The sequence below is a fragment of the Macaca nemestrina genome, chromosome 1 (assembly GCF_043159975.1).
Source record: "Macaca nemestrina isolate mMacNem1 chromosome 1, mMacNem.hap1, whole genome shotgun sequence".
Lineage (NCBI taxonomy): Eukaryota > Metazoa > Chordata > Mammalia > Primates > Cercopithecidae > Macaca > Macaca nemestrina.
The window spans coordinates 135,509,772-135,523,312 of NC_092125.1; the positions used below are offsets into that span (position 1 = coordinate 135,509,772).

Here is a 13,541-nt window from a genome sequence, read left to right on the forward strand (position 1 = left end):
TGAAGGACTCTGTTTCTAGAGGAGACTAGAACAGAGCTTGATCTGTGCTACTTTGCTCAGGATGCTGCATTTACAGCACATGCTGTAGTTATTCTTGAGACCTACAGGCAGGAAAGAGGGGAGAACCGGGTTGGTGCAAGGCCATTCAGAGAACTGTCCTGCAACCTCTATGCCACTTTCAGTAGGATAGTAACAAATGCTTTCAATTCCTCACATTCTGTGTCTTCTTAAAGCCATGTGTTATTTGGCCTGTCCACAAGACACACACACACACTCTCTCTCTCTCATTCTTCCTGAAGAAACAAATAAATACCCCATTCTGTTAGTCAACAAATGAAAATTGAACAGTCATTGTGTCTTTAGCATGATGCGAGGCTTTGAAGATAGAGGAGTGAACAAATGAGCGTACCTCTAAACTTGGGTTTGTATTGAAGAAAAAGACACCCTGTATCTCTTATCTTTCTATTACCCCACCTCTATATAATCTGAGGATGAGCATTTATTGATCTGACTCCACCACTGTGAGATTCTTGAGGGCAGAACCTGTAACTTATTCATCCTATTATCTCCAGCACCTAGAAAAATCTCAAGAAATTAGTTAAGTGCTCTATAGATATTTGTTGATTGAAGGAAAGAAGAAAACAAAGAATGAAGGAACAATGCAAATAACATGTTAAGATTCCGCAGAACACAAACACATTTAAGTACTATTACCTTCGCTCAAATTCTTCATTCAGCTTTCTTAAATTCATGGAGCATGTGACATACTGTGACAGCATTGTCAGTGCTCTTATGCATTTCATTAGGAGCATAGTGGAGGGAATTTTCCATTTTTACAAAACTATATATTATTTACCCTTAGCTTTTTTATTTTCCTGTTTTTCAAGTTTAAATCATATTAAGCTCTAGGCAGCTAATTTTAATGATGTTATTCAAGATATTATTTCTGAACATTGTGTCCTTTAGCTTCTAGGCTAATTTTCTCAAAAAAATATTCTCTTAATGAATAGATCTTCATATTAGTTCACTTTCCAAGCAGTGCCATTGCCCGAAAACGTGGTCTACCTTAAGATATGAATTAAATTGAGAAGATTAAACATTTATATTCTTATCTGTTTTTCACCCATATTCATTAATTTCCTGAAATTTCCACATATTCTTTATGTGCAACATCAGCATTAATCCTTAGGCATTAAATGCCTAAGAACAAAAATCATGTCTTAAGCCATTTCATACAAAAGCTTGCATGAGGTTATAGTGTTCCACACAATAGTTTTAATGGGGACAGTTTTGTTCTGAGCTACTTTTTTGTCATGTTATATAATATTCCAGATGCTCGATAGGGACATAATTAGTTTAGAGTCATGGTTATACAGGTTGGATATGTATTTTTATTTTATCTATTATATATGTATTTTTGTTGTATCTATTATGCCTCATATTTCTGATAGTTATACATGTTGTTTCTTTTTTTTTTTGAGACCGAGTCTCGCTCTGTCGCCCAGGCTGGAGTGCAGTGGCCAGATCTCAGCTCACTGCAAGCTCCGCCTCCCGGGTTTACGCCATTCTCCTGCCTCAGCCTCCCGAATAGCTGGGACTACAGGCACCTGCCACCTCGCTCGGCTAGTTTTTTGTATTTTTTAGTAGAGACGGGGTTTCACCGGGTTAGCTAGGATGGTCTCGATCTCCTGACCTCGTGATCCGTCCGTCTTGGCCTCCCAAAGTGCTGGGATTACAGGCTTGAGCCACCGCGCCCGGCCTATACATGTTGTTTCTAATTGCTTTTATTTTGTCTATTATTTCTACTGGAATGATTGGTCTTACTGATTTCTACAGGTAATTTACATATGAGAAAATGCTTTGTAAATAATTACATGATCTGCAAGTATTATTGCTGGGTTCCTAGTAAATAAATGAGGAGTTTTTGTTTGCTTGTTTCTAAAATCAGTCATCTATAAAATACATAGTAATGACTATGATATACATGGTTTTAATGTGTTATTTCAGGAAACTTTCTCAAGTTCTCTGGGATTACTGGTTATCATTATGAGAACTATTGCAGAAATGAAATGATGATCCTCACAGGCTGGTCTGTAGAGCAAGTCAAACCTGGTTAGGAGTCCTGAATCTACCTTTCACAAACTATGAGACAAGCCCTGATGTCACCATACTCTGTTCTGAGGAAGTGGCAGAACTAACCAGAATTATAGATTTTTAGGAGATCTTTATTAACTACTTGATGATTACCAGGATCATACAAATAGGCAATAACATATTTCAAACCTAAATCAGAGGAGCAAATTTTGTGCCTTAATATCTTTTTCTTTAGGATGAGAATAACAACAGTATCTACCTCATCGGGTTTTTATAAAGATAGGAGTTAATATTTATATCTACCTCATTGAGTGATTATGAAAATTAAGTGAGTTAACATAAAACACATAGAACAATGCTAGTATATAGTAACCCCTTGCATAAATACCTACTAAATAAATTAAATATAATGTTTAAATTATAAAGGTTTGTTATTTACATAAATTTGAAGAACAATTATTTACAAATAATTTTTACCAAACATTAACTGTACAAAAACTGGATTATTGCCAAAATTCTGACTTTTTCATCTGAATTCAAATTAATCTATTTCCAAGTAGACTAACCTCAAAGACAAAGGAACCCAACCATTTTCGCACTGGAGGAGGAAATAGAAGATAGACTAGAAAAGTGAATCAGCTGTTACAGTCCAATGTGATAATTGCTTTGATAAAGGAACCCATGGGGTGCTATGAGAGATCAGAATGGCTCCAAGCATGATAGCCAGGGGTTTCCACAGGAGACATCTGAGCTGAATTCTGATGGAAACTTGAAGTATGGCTCTTCAGGAAAGGGAAGAGCATGTGGAATGCACAGTTTGAAAATGACCTACACATGGAACTACGAGCAGAGTTCTAGCATCGGGCAGGTGTTGCAGCTCTAGCTGTGGAAATTCAATAGAAGCCGAGGCTCAGAGATGATATTGTACCAAGATTCTCCGCTTAAGGAGAATATCATGATCAGATAGGGATTTTAAAAAGATCACCAGGATTGCATTAAAACTTTAGAAAAAAAATTGTGCTGAATAAATTATCCTTTCATTTGGCATAATCAACATAGATTTAGCTAAGTAAAATGAATGAATATTTAAATTTAAATTTAATTTAAATTTAATGTGTGTGTGTGTGCGCGCGCGCACACGCGTGTGTGTGAAGGTTTGCTTTTTATTTTTGTAAATGGGAGAGTGGCACCATTTTTATGGAATAAAACTACCAAATAAACTTGTATGGACGCCACACGTGAAACTCAACAGTTCTAAGAGGAATACAATTCATATACGGCCATTGCTTTCCAAATGTGCTATTTCAGCCTCTATAATAATGGCAATCACTGTTGCACTTTTAAAGAAAAAAACTACACACACAAAAAAATCTTTTTTAGGTCAGGCACAGTGGCTCACAGCTGTAATCCCAGCACTTTGGGAAGCTGAGGTGGGTGGACTGCCTGAGGTCAGGAGTTCGACACCAGCCTGGCCAACATGGTGAAAGTCTCTACTAAAAATACAAAAATTAGCCGGGTGTGATGGCACAGGCCTGTGATCTTAGCTACTTGGGAGGCTGAGGCATGAGAATAGCTTGAACCCAGGAGGCAGAGGTTGCGGTGAGCTGAGATGGCACGACTGCGCTCCAGTCAGGGCAACAGAGAGAGACTCTATCTAAAAAAAATCATTTTTAGAGACAGTGTTCTGTCACCGAGGCTGGAGTGCAGTGGTGCAATCATAGGTCACTGCAGCCTTGACCTTCTGGGCTCAAGCAATCTTCCTGCCTCAGTCTATAGAGTAGCTGTGCCTAAAGTAGAGACACCATACCTGGCTAATTTCTTTCATATATATATATATTTTTTTTTGTACAGGCAGGGTCTTTCTGTGTTGCACAGGCTGATATGGAACCCTGACCTGAAGTAACTCTCCCAAAGCATTGAGGTTACAGGCATGAGCCACTGTCCCCTTCTATATATGTGTGTGTGTGTGTGTCTGTGTATGCATATATGTTTGTATGTGTATATATATGTGTGTATATATATATATTTTGAAAGCCCTCTCCATGAAGTATGTGTCCAATATATTATCATCTTCTAAGTAAGTTCTAGTAACTCCTCCCTTTTGCCATCACAGACTTAGAACACAGAACCTTTTAATAATTTTGAGTTGAATTATTTGTTATTCAGTTATACCTAGATGACTAATATGTGGAAACATTTATTTACTTCAAGGTTCTATTATTGATGAATACTATCTTTTAATTTTAAGGCCAAATTTTTTTTACTATTGTTTCAGCTTAATTAATGAGTGCCTCCAGAACTTGCATTTGCACTCAGTATTCTTTACATCCACCTCAGCCCTTTTTTATGGTAGATGTATGAGCCACCAAATACTCAGAAATATCGTTATCCTTGGTATATGCTAGAGAGTTTCCAGGACCCTTGCATATACCAAAATTTGCACATACTCAAGTTCCTCAGTTGGCCCTCCTTATAGGCAAATTTTGTATTCCACAAATACTGCATTTTCAATCCTTGTTTGGTTGAAAAAAAAGCCAATGTGTAAGTGAGCTCATGTAGTTCAAACCTATGGTCAGTTGTATATCAATTATGGTCACCCTATTAAAACTCTTAAGTGAATTCTTTGTAAGGCTTTGGAGGGATTTTGAGAAAGGAATTTCATATATGAGAGTATCATTGGTTTGCTTTTGCCTGGTTAATTCATATGACCAGTGCAAAGAGTAAAAATTACTTAAGATAATGTGATTTTCGTCAACATCTATGTCTTGTTTTTTAATAGTGTAAGTTATACTTACTTACTGCAAAAAATGCAAACAATACAGCATTGTGAAAAGTAAAATCTATCCCAAATCTTAGTCCACATGCCCTAAGGTAGGTTTATGTATTTGTCTACATACTGTTTTTTTCACAACAAACATATTCCATACATCTAGGAATTGTATAGGAACCAATAACCTATTTTATTTGTGGATTTAACAATGTGACTTTCACATCTTTTTTAAAAAGACTTTCACATCTTTTTTAAAATTTTTATTTTTCATTGAGTTCTGGGGTACATGCACTGTAAATCTATATGTCAGATTACTATTACTAATATATTATTTCTGAAATTGTCTGCAAATATGTCATAAAATATAGAGTTTTCTCAGTTTTGAAGTTTGATGAAAAGTTTACTTCTAGGGCATCTATGAAAAATATATATTAGTTTTTTAAACTTTTCTAAGGGGCTTCATTGAAATTAAGATAAACATACAACAGGTGTTTCAAAAATTAAGAAGATAATTTGCATAGCATGTGAATATGCAACACAAAATTTTTTTTTTCTGTGAAGTCTGGGTAATTATTTGATATAAAGCAAAGCATTTATAACACTAGTGGGGAAATGGTCCAGGTGAAATAAGATTACAGTGCAGTAGGAAAGCTGTAATAAAAACTGTTAGTACTGTCATCATGGTCTGTGAAGGATCAAAAGTGTATTAAGCATCATGTAATAGCTGTCTAGAATATGAAGGGAACCATAGTGGTGGTGAGCAAGCAACAATATCTTGGTTTCCAAAAAATAATTACATATGGCTTGTTTTAGTTAAATTAAAAATAGTAACTATAAAATGATGGGATTATAAAAGTTACTCTGAATGGGCTTCTGAATATGGCTACATGTTAACTAAATGTGTAACTATTATATATTATGGATATATGTGGTTGCATTTATGTAAACATATTCAAATTAATGTGGTATATAAGATATAGGTATTTCTCTATTAAAACTGTGAACTGAACTCTTTAAAACTCTTCTATTAAAACTCTTCTCTATTAAAACTCTTAACTGAATTCTTTGTAAGACTCTGGAAGGATTTTGAGAAACGAAATGCATATATGGGAGTATCATTGGTTTGCTTTTGCCTGGTTAATTCATATGACCAGTGCAAAATGTAAAAATCGTTGGACTGAACACTTAAAGCATATGTATATGTTTGTCAGATGTGTACTATGCTTATTGTACATAAATAATTGTAAAACATTTTTCTTTGACTCTTCACTAATTCCTTCCACATTAAAGAAGAGAAAGCAATATATAACTTTCAGAACTTACAGAAAGACAGACCATATTTATACATGGATAGCCTACTTTGTCAGGGAAATTTGCTACCCTACCCTGGAACATAAGAAATATTTTGTTGCCATATCATAAGATGACAACAATTAAAAAAGGAAGGGAGATAGGCTGTACAGAATAGCTAGGAGATAATGTGTGGAGCAGGAATAAAGGAAAGCATCTTTTGTCACATATATCCTCATACTTACCAGTTGCATCCTTCAGATACTTTTCAAACCCATAATAAAGACCAGTCACATTTTTAGCTAGAATGTAGCCATTTTCAACAGTACAAGTTTCACAGTACATTGTGTTGTTCAACCTATCATTTTTAATTTAATTATTTTAGGAGAATATTTTTTACATCATACCATTACCATAGGGAAACAACCAAAAGCCTCAACAGGAAAGGATTCCATATACAGTACAATGTAAATAATATTGGACCACTGATGAGATTGACATGTATTTTTGTTGTTTGATTTCCTGAAGTACAGTGACTGAGAAATGTTTCCTAAACACACATGAGCACCTATACATGTGCCATCTAGGATATACACTGAGAACCAAAGATGAATTACAGTCTTTTGTTTTATTTATTTATGTATTTATTTATTTAAGATGGAGTCTCGCTCTGTCACCCAGGGTGGAGTGCAGTGACGTGATCTCGGCTCGTTGCAACCGCTGCCTCCCGGGTTCAAGCGGTTCTCCTGCCTCAGCCTCCTGAGTAGCTGAGATTGCAGGTGTGTGGCACCACGCCTGGCTAATTTTTTTTGTATTTTTAGTAGAGACGGGGTTTCACCGTGTTAGCCAGGATGGTATCAATCTCCTGACCTCATAATCTTTGGAACGGTCCACCATGACCTTTCCCAAAGTGCTGGGATTGTAGGCATGAGCCACCACGCCTGGCTGAATTATAGTCTTCGTCCTGGATGAAGCCATAATCTATCTTCATGGATTGTATTAGGCAATAGTTTCTTTTCCCTCTATTTTTTTCATTCATTCATTCATTTCACATTATTGAGTAGTGAAATGTGCATGATGTGATGGCAGCGGCATAATCTATTTTAATGGATTGCCTTAGGCAATAGTTTCTTTTCCCTGTGTTTTTTCATTCATTCATTCATTCATTCATTCATTCATTCATTCCACATTATTGAGCAGTTAAATGTACATGGTGTGCTGGCAACGGCATGATCTATTTTAATGGATTGCATTAGGCAATAGTTTCTTTTCCCTGTATTTTTTTCATTCATTTATTCATTCATTTCACATTTTTGAGCAGTTAAAATGTACATGGTGTGGTGGCAGCTGCTGTGTAGAATAAAAAGAACCGTATAGCATTGATAACTTGGTCTCAGTATTCATTTCTATTATACTAATCTCTACATGGTCAAATCCTACCTGTTCCTCAACTGTCAGCATAAGTTTCTCAGTCTAAGAAGTCTTCTGTGGTTCTCCTGAGAGGAAAATAACTTTTCCTTCTTCTGAAATCCTGTATGGAGAAAATGAAGACTTAAAGCATATGTGTATGTTTGTCAGATGTCTGCTATGTTAAATGTACATAAATAATTATAAAACATTACACCTTGACACTTCACTACCTCCTTCCACATTAAGGAAGATAAAGCAATATATAACTTTCAGAATATGTTGAAGATTATAGAGAATACCTGTTACTAAAGAAATGCATATAAGGGTATAATCTTTAAAAATTATTGCAACAATTTGATGTACAAGTTATCCCCATTTGCAAGTGAGAAAACTCATGCTCAGAGAGTTTAAGTCGTTTGCCTAACATCTTAAAACCAGTAAAGTGAAGTCAACAATTAAATATGAGCAATCAAGCACCGGAGCTTGTACTCTTAACCTCAATGTTACGTTTTCTGAGTTAATACACTTAAAGGCTGTGGATGAGCAAGCACATTTGAGCACTTAATATTAGCATACATGAAAGTCTGGGTGAATGCACACACTAAATACATATATGCTATGTATTATCTGACTGACTTATGCTAAATATAGACAGATTCTATAAAGCATCCTATCCTAGGTACATGGCTTATCGCTATTTTCCTCATTACTACAAGACAGAAGAAACTTTGATCTTCTTGAATCATGCCATCTTCCTCAATCCCTTTAAGTACATACTCTCAGTCCCCACCATCTTTAAGGTGAATAAAGAATGGCTTCCTAGGAGAGGGTTGCCAACAAGCCCGTCCCTCCAGGACATAAAGCAGAGCTTTTATCTATGGTATTCTCTGGTTTTCTTGATTAGAGTATACCTCACTTGTAGCTGCAGGTGACAGGGATCAAATTATATCAGCTATTTTAGTGCTCAGATATCTACTGGGCAGGAAAACATTTAATGAATGCTTTTACGTATTTTTTCCTGTATTCATTGACTTTACTGTTACTGTTTCTGTATTATTGATATATAAAAACTGGTCAATAGCTAATATTTAATTACTTCTAATAGTTGTAATTAATAACTTATTTTTGTTCAATTTTAACAATTCAGTTTATAAACCACGATCTTATGCTCCATAAATAACTTTCTAACAGGGAGTAGTCAGAATTGGGACACTTTTCCTTCATGCTGCAACCTACAGTAATTTCATTCAATCCCATAATTTTCAGCATAATTGTCAGTACATTCATTTAGGAACAAAAAAACCCAAAACAAAACAAAAAAAAACATTTTCTTTTGGCCTTTTGGTCATTGTTGTTCAGTGTTACTATTTAAATCTTTTCATTTATATAGCGTTTATATTTCCAATAAGTGAGAGCCCCAGTAGATTCAGAAAGTGTTAAGTACTGACGCTACTTTCTTTATATGGGCTCTGTTCTGTTTTCATTCCTGGTTATAACTGTCTGTACCTGTATTCATGATGTGTGTATTTTCTCCCAGTGACTCCTTTGCGGTTATTAATGTATACCATTTCCATCACATCTTTCTTGTTCCACCACTGTATGCCAAAAGCCTATTTTTGAATCTTTTTCTTCTTTGTCCAGATCTCTTTCAAGGTAAGAAAGCAAAACAAATACGTTTAAGAGCAACAGTCTTTAACAATCATAAAGATATCTTTTTCCTGTATAGTAAAACAGGGCAATCTTTGTTTAAAATTTTATAAAAGGTGATATGTACTAAGTTTTTATGAAGATATTTTATTTGCTTGTAAGACAGCATGAAGGACTTGATTGAGGTTGTGGTTTCTTATGCTATTGAGGATTTTTGTGGCATATTTAAGTTTTTAATAAGGATATGCTAATCAAAGTATATTTTCAGCACAAATGGCTAAATCACAGTTGCTTAAAATTGCAATAAAACTAGCTTCCTAATAATCGCACATGAATTAGAAGAAAATAAATGTTACAGACTAGAACAGACAATGGATTGAGTTAGAAAAGCTTGCCATAAACTCTGAGGAAGATTTAGGATAAGTCACTTTCCTTCTCTGAGTCATAGTGCCTCAATGACTACTAAGGTTGGGTAAGCCTTCAAAACTGCGTGATACTGTAAAACCCAACCTTTTCATCTGGACTTGAGAAACCTCTTGAGGAGACAGTCAAGACTACCTTTTACTTTTTTTTCCCTAAACTAAAATTGGACTCCAGGAGAGATAATACTGTAGTCTTTTTCTAGCTGTGACTTCTTAACTGCTTTTTTCTCAGTCTTCAAATTACTCTGGCAAGGAAGCACTGATGTCATCAAGAGATGGGGTCAGTAGAATACCACCTTTTAAAATTCTAACCTGTTTTTATACGTAGATGGGATAGTCCTGGGTGTAAGATACTAAATGTGTTTTAGTCGTTTCCTCCACTGCCTTGGCCACTGGTCTTTTGTGCTTGTGGGAGATGACTGGAGCCTCATCTATGAGGTAGAGATAGAAGTATCTTATAAATTTTTAGGAATCTGTTATGGATGAAGATAAATAAAGAGTATAGAATTTAATATAAGTACCTTCATTTAATTCAAAATATGCAAAAAAGTATAAACTATACATTTTAAAGCTTTTATATGGTAAAACCAATAATCCCCTGACATAGACTTCAGAAAATACTTGTAGGAAAGTTCTCAACTATGTTTTATTTCCAGCTTCCTGGTTATTATCATCCAGTAAATAATTTTGAGCATCAGTTGTGTGAATTGTGTTCTGTTCTAAATTTGCTTCTCTTGAATCCTTTTGAAGCACCCATGTGCAGAAGGAAATTTCTAGTAGATAAATAGCTATTTAAAATTATGTTTGGTATTAACTTATACATGTAAATAAATATTAAAAGCCTCAAAACACGAACATCATAGGTGTGGTTAAAAGGCGTAATGCTGCACAGCATTAAAAATTCAGTTATTTTTATTGATGTTATCATAGATTCCAGCTCAGTATAATAAAGGCTGGGGCAAGATGCATATTTAAGAATATTCAAAGTTAGTTCCAGATAGCCCTAAGCTGTTAAGAACCTGTGGTGTAATCAGAGAAGCAGAGTCAGAAGTACATAGGAAGGGCTGTTAATGGATTATTAAGAGAAGCACAGAGGTATAAATAGACAGATAATTATTGGAAGCTGAGGATGGCTTTTGGCTGTTTTGACTGCTTAATGGATCAGAACATGGAGTTAGTCCCATCATGTTTTAAAGATATTAGCCATCTTTCTTGTCTCTTTTTATTATGGTAGGATCTGGAAGCAAAGGATAGAAGTCGTGGAACTCATACATGTATGACACTTCCAACTTCGATTTCTTTATTCACATTTCTTTTCAACTTGATAGTTGATTCTGCCCGGTTTTCAGCAGACATACTGCACCATTGGGGAAGATACTAAACTATATATTTTCCTACACTGGTGCTTATAGGGTAGGGAAACAAGGTTTTAAATCCATCTGATACATCTAAATTAGGTAGACTTTCCAAATGATTATATTGAACATTAAATATCTAAGGAAATGCACTATTAATATTAGGAAAATATTTTAATTTTTAATGTACTTTCTTGCTTAATGCCATTATATATAGATTAATGTATATTTACATAGCCTGATGAAACAGTGCTGATTCAATTAAACCAAAGTCTAGCAAAGCTAAGACAATGCAGTGGGAGTTTTAAGGGTTTCAGATAGATTTGTGTGTATGTGCTTTATCATTACTATTATTTTTTAACTGAGAAAGAAATTAATTCAGATATTTAAACTCATGAGTAGAAAATTCTTTAACAAGTATAGGTTACAATCCCAAATGCTGTGGATGGTTACCAATAAAAGAAGCAGGCATCTGTTCTCAGATGTGTGAAGAATGAAATGCCGCTTGTTTCATTACTCACTATAATATTTTTGGTGTCATACTATGGAGTCAAACTGTCTAGCCTCACTGATATTTGGAAAGAGGAATCATATTTCTCTTTCTCTAGAGAAATATCACGGATAAATATATCTTTAATAGTTTTTGGCCTTTAAGTAACAGTACTTAAGTTTTCGTACATTTTTTTATGGTCATGTCGAATCATGAAAGATTAACATTGATTAAGTATTCTATATTTTGCTCTTAGTGAAATTCATTGTTACGCTTTGTATTAAATACAAAAATTTAAAAAGTGTATGACTAGTGAAAACTCTAAGTTGTTTCCTTGTAGTTTAAAAAAATCGAATACACTTCTTTAACTTTATAACAACTATTTGGGGAAAAAGTATGACATAATTGTTTATCTGAATTAATTTTTGCTGCTTATGCATTTAAAAATAAACAGCACTATAAGAGAGTAACTTTGAAAGGTAAAAGGGGAATTAAATGACTAAAGATGAAAACAAGTGTAATTTGAATTTTACTTTTAAGGAGAAATTTATGTGGAACTGTGGTTTACAATAATTGTTGACATATTCCCCTAAGTACTGTGTCTGTGATTTTTCATGGTATCAATCATTTAAAGCAATTTAGGTAATAACATTCTGACATGCATTTCTGCTATTTTATTTACACCATTTGCCTATATCATTGTAATGCAGTACCTTTCTGATTTGGTACAGTAAATGCACTCTGTAATATCTATTATGGCATGGTCAAAGGATAATTTATTGTCAAATAGAAAAATAGGTCAACACTAATGTCACTTGATGATCAACCCCCACCCCTCAAAGTTTAATAAAACATCTCACCAGTATGCATTCCAGTGCAGTGGTTGATATTTTATTAGGACTACCTGGCTATAGCAGTAGTGTAATTACTGAGCTGTCAGAGTGATAAGTGGGATTAATGGCAGCCTGATGCACTTTAGTCTGCAGAGCGCTTAGAGAATTGCAAGATGGTATTATTATCAGAGTCTGCCCATTCTGGCATATTCATGACACCAAAGGAAAAAAGAATGCTACAATTCAGGTTTGCGTGGCCCTGCCTCATTAACATCTGACATTTTCAACAGCTGTTATTTGTGAACTAGCTCAATAATAAAAGGAGAATTATTTGGTAAAGAGGCTTAATAACCACAGCTAAAAATCCTTACATTGTCAATGCTGTTAAGTGAATCTGTTTATGTTGAATATAAGATTTCTCTGGAAGAACAGAAAAACACACTGCACATTAATTTCGTTCACTTATACCTGCTGACATTGTAACTTTATTTTTTAATTGTGTTATTATTCAAGCTGGGTGTTAGAAAAAAGAAAAGCAGGAAACTTGTGACTTCATAGGGATAACCAGAATTCATATGATGTGCCATATATATATGTGTGTGTGTGTGTGTGTGTGTGCGCGCTTACTCCTGTGTAATGGCAGATATTTTTACAACTGTTGAAAAGACATTTTTTCAATAGTAAGATATTTAAGTTGGCTTATTATTTCTTTTTAGCTATTTTATATTGCAGCTTAAAAGAAAATCCTTTCAAACCACTATTAATGCTCAGTATATTTATCCACATGACAGTTACACATATAAATATCACCTCATTTTAACATCAAGGACCAAATAGGCCATACATTATGGAGATTTTTATATTGTTTGCAATGTATGCTGCAGATTATACTTTGAAGAAATTATTTTGAACTCAACCATAGTGTTTCAGGGAAAAAACGTTAAGTATGAGCAGACAGGAATTCAACTAAATGATAGATGTGAATCTAACAATGGCATTTACAGAAATGATAGGGCAGAGGTTTAATGACTACATTTCAGAGAGGACAATTGATTATGAAAAGCCTTTGGTACTCATTGTGTAAAATTTAATTTAGAGAGAAGGCTAAGGGCACAAACCAGAAAAAAGAGATCAGATTTAAAAACAAGATATTAATTAGGTACTGAGAAATTGGTTCAGACAATGAAGAGGGCTCTCTTGCTCACAAAAGAATGACAAGGAGACTGGTAT

General features: G+C 34.5%; 1 protein-coding gene across 5 annotated transcripts in view; it reads left to right on the forward strand.

Annotated features, from left to right (window-relative positions):
- Positions 1–13,541, forward strand: part of LOC105485445 (dihydropyrimidine dehydrogenase) — an 875,814-nt gene that overhangs the window by 182,473 nt on the left and 679,800 nt on the right. The gene's annotated exons all lie outside the window — the stretch shown is intronic.